Genomic DNA, 4,821 nt, shown 5'->3' with positions numbered 1-4,821 from the left:
ATTGAACGGTTATCCTTGATTCTTTAGGTCGGTGGAGCGTAATCCCGGAAGAGAGTCCTGATTGGACTCCAGCAGGGGGCAAGCGCCCTAGTCCCTAGGGCGGGCGCCCTGGGCCAGGCTCCGTTCTGCCTCCGCTTCGTTCCTGTGGCTTCTGGAGTCTTCTAGATGTAAGATAATTGCGCGACACGTTAATATATCTATGTAATCCCGACGTGTGGGCCTTTCTTCCGTATTTCCTGATAACCCCCTGCAGAAATAGACAAACACCAAAACTCGTGGAATTCTGTCACATAAAACCCTAAGTCTAGATGTTGATTGCATTTGGATCCTTTTCTTTGTTTATTTGATAATTAAATTTGATACTTAAGGACCGTCAACATCAAACTTTGAGTAGGTTGATCTTCTAACTCAGGAGGATTGGCAAGCTGAGATGGTGATGATGTTGATTGGTTCCTTCTCAACTTAGCCTTTGTCTTCCTGATCAATGTCTCTGGATTATCAACAAAGTTATCTAGGAGATCAAATCTGTTCATACATTACCCTGCATATGATAAAAATAGACAAAAAGACAAAGGTAAACCTGCATGAGTGAGAAGGATGGATGGTGCTCAATCCATGAGTGGATGCAGTGATGCTCATTATCCTTTGATACTTTCACCTTCTTCGGCAATGGCGCCAAAAATCCTTGTTGACACTTCTTAACGCAACTACTAAAAATAGACTCTTAAACATATCCCTAGCAACAACGTCAAATTTACTTAACATCACTTAAGCTAGGTTGTCATCAACATGATGTAGAAGTGTTGGTATTAAATCTATATGCTTTTCTAGGAATAAATAAATAAATATAGGATCCACAAGCGCACAGATAATACCGATGTAGCATTTTAGGTATCGTTATTTATATTTTTACCACAAGGAAGAGACTTGCAATTGATAATAAGCAATCAGCACTGCATGTAATCATGGAGATCTTAACCATGTCTTTATCTATCTCTCATGCAGGGTAAGTGTCACATAAGATAAATATATGAATATAAATAATAAGTGACAGATGATAAATAAAAATTCATAGTCATAAGATAAACATGATAATCATCTCAGTTAGATTACTCTAAGTCTATAGCACTAGAATGTATTAGAATAATCTATAAGAATAAATCCTAACTATGCTAACTATACTGTCAAAGCATACTTTGATTAGTGCAAGTACACCTAGCATCATCACTAAAAAAGGTTATATCTATGCATAGTGATATTAGCAACAAAGATCATGAACATAGCAATCACTTATCTGTAATAATGGTGCTCTACAATCCTTATAATCAGGAGAAGGAATACAAAGGACTCAATAGGACTGTCACTTCCGCGATCTACCTCAAGCTCCGGACTATAAGGGGTAATCGTAGATAAATACGGTCTAGGCACCACACCTACACAATGTTTACCACTTACCCATCGATCTAATGAGTAAGCGTTGTACAATCCTATGCATAAACATAATTCTAATCTAGCTACACTAAGCATATAATCAAGGTAAACTAATAACAATATAATTGAGAACATAAACAAATAGAATAAAGTCAATTATGATATAATCAAATAGATCAAAGTCATATTCATAGTAGCAAGAACTAATATAAATATAACAAAGAGAATAAGAGTTTACCAACAACTGAAGATAGATCCAGACTTCAAGATTGACTTGACTCCTTCTAGATCTATTCCTATGTAGCTATGATAAAGAACTATAGAGTCTAATTGAGATGGTGGCTAAGAACCTATAGAGATAGATCCATTCGAGGTACTCCTCTCTGTCTAATTCTTCTCAAAGAATTCTTCTTCTTTCTTTTCCAGGGGTCAGGGTCTTTATTTATAGCCCCCTAGGAAGCACCATAGCCCTTGGATCAAATCGACTTAAACGTGCGTTTAAGATTAATCCTCAAAGTCGGTGGAGACAGGATTCGTGAGGTGAAGCCTGATTGGCTCTGCCCTTTGGGCGGTTGCCCCTGATAAGGTGGGGCGCGCGCCCCTGCCCTATGGTAGGTGGGCCCCACCTTTCAGGTGGTGTCTTCCCAAGCCTTCTGGAGTATTTTAAAGTTGACGTTTCACGTTTTTTCTCTATGTAAATCTGACATGTGGACCTCCTTTTATTCTTATTCTGATAACCCCTGCAGAAATAGACAATCACCAAAACTTGTGAAATTCTGTTAGTGATAACCCCTATAGCTAGATAGTATTCTGATTTTAGTCCTTTCTCATGCTATGTTGAGGGTTAAAAAGAGTACTTATCTACCATCAACATCAACCAACCGAATTAAGGACTTCGTCGTGTGTGTTGTTTTCACTGGTGCTTCGGTCCTCCACATAGTCACGCCCACCATTAGACTAACTTCCCACGCAATCGAGGTACCATCTCCATGCAACAACGTGCTAGCCCTAGTCGTCGACTACGAGCAGCTAGACTCGATCACTAATCGCGACAAGGAGTTAAAAAAGAGACTCAGGGGTATAAAGGAATTTATATTAAGATAGTAGTACCTATTAGCTCTTGGATCCAAACAAGATCAAGCTAACTACTGGTCAGCTAACCACTACTTCTAGCTAATCACTAGTCCTAGTACATCTAAATAAGGCCTTAGTAGGTATCGTGCATAGAAAAAATGAAAGAAGCAGGTTTCCTGTGGCGCTAATTCCATGGAAAAACTATGGGAAGAAAACATCTAGTCCAACCTCTTTGTATTTCTTCCTATCGCATAGGATTGAGGCAAATTGAGCTCTAATACAACACAAATCTCGGGGGCACATCATAGTTGTCATTGTAGTGTCACTTTTCTCAACCACCTCCTTAGACGCGGCACCGAAATGTGACATAATCCTCCAGCATCATCTCTAGTGGTGGCAAACTACGAAAGCACTCGAGTCCGCCCTCGCCCGCAACATGTGGCACGTAGCCGCTTCTATGAGCTCAAAGCCAGGAGAGAGGAATAATACATGTGGTTGGAAAGGCACATGCAATATTTAGAGCTAGTTACTAGCTCTAAGTCAACTTCTCCAATAGTTTAGCTTTTAGCACATAGCTTTTAACATGAATAATCCTACATGACACTTTCATATAACTTTGAAATATGTGCAAGAGCTTAGCTCCTGATCGAGAGTAAGGCTAGATAACAAGTCGAGCTGGCTCGGCTCGGTCGGCTCGTTCAGGCTCGTTATGATAATGAGCTAGCTCGACTCGGCTAGTTATTTTAACGAGCTAGAAAGCCGACTCGGCTCGGCTCATTACAAGCTCGAGCTGACTTGTTAAGTTCACGAGTCAGATATAAAAAGTATATAAAATATAATATTTGTATTTATCTAAAGCTTAAAAATAGTAACAATACAAAAATGATATATCCAATAGCCTTAAGTCAAACAAAATATTCATATGAGCTAGCATGTCAAACATTTGTAAGGTGTAAGACATAAAGTAGTACAAAATTAATATAACGTTTAGCTCGCGAGCGGCTCGTGAGCTGGCTCGAGTTAGCTTGTTACAGCTAACGAGCTAAAATCTTGGCTCAGCTCGACTTGTTATCATAGCAAGCTGAGCCGAGCCAACCACGAGCTAAGCGAGTTAACGAGCTTTGAGTTTTTCATCCAGGCTTAATCAACAACTAGTTTTTCTCTCTTTTCTATTAAAATATGAAAAAATGCTTAAAGCTAACTTAAAAAATAATTGTTGAAGCTGCCCTAAGATCATGGTTGTCTTTGGAGTTTCTTTTCTTATATATAAATATTGTTCTTAATGAAAAGTAAAATTGTTCTTTGGTGATAAGGTCATAGTCATCTCTAATTAACTTTATGTTCGGTTGTTTTCTATGTTTTTCTTGTATAGTTCATGCAGGCACCTATTTTTCTATAAAATTTCTATAAATATTTTTAATCCTCTGTTTTCTACATTAATCCTATCCTATTTCGATCGTTTGTTTTTCATATTCGTGTTTCTTTTTCGCATTCATGTGTTCCAAAAGGACCCTTAGACTTTTTTGCAACATGTTGCTCTCCTATTTGAGTTTAACTAGCTCCAGACATACATGGCTATACAGCCCGTGACCCGGTGACCTGGTCCATGGCCCGGTGACTTGCCTAGCCCGAGGGACTAGGCCATGCCTGGGCTGCCACCCATGCAAGTGGCACGTCACGGGTACGGCGTGTTCAACAATCAGCCTGATGAAAATTAATTATTAGTGTAGTTGTGACTTGTATATATGTGTTGTTAATTATTATACTAGTAAATATGACAAAGTATTGGTGAAATGATGAAATGTTTTAAGATTTATTTAAAATATCGATGAAAATGAGTTGTTATTGGCTTGATGTGCTGTGAACCGGTACGATACGAAAATTGACCCACAAGCCGTGACCGAAGTCCACGTACAAAGCCTATAGAAGCAGAGTCCACTAGGCACGACGACCCGTAACGACCTGAGAATTGTGGCACGACACGGCCCGTTAGACATATACAGCTACAGAATAGTTGACTACCAACGAGTTAAAAGTTTATCTTAAAACTTAATTTGTGGCTCCTCAATTATTTGAATAGATTTAACTTTTCGCTTCTAGTATTGTCTATCGATGAAACAGGCTATGAAAATGGTTAAAAAAATAACGAGGTATCTAAACATCTGTACTCCTCATAGTTTTTGGCAGCGCTCCTAAGAAGACAAAAAAAAAAAAAAAAATCAGCGAATGGTCCCCAGCCCGCCACGGAGGCATCGTAGCCCGTCCACTCTGATCCACTGCATGTGCTGGGCCACGTGGCGCACGCTTTGTGCCACG

The sequence above is a fragment of the Sorghum bicolor genome, chromosome 4, assembly GCF_000003195.3.
Source record: "Sorghum bicolor cultivar BTx623 chromosome 4, Sorghum_bicolor_NCBIv3, whole genome shotgun sequence".
Taxonomy (NCBI): domain Eukaryota; kingdom Viridiplantae; phylum Streptophyta; class Magnoliopsida; order Poales; family Poaceae; genus Sorghum; species Sorghum bicolor.
Note: the sequence above shows the minus strand (reverse complement) of the source record.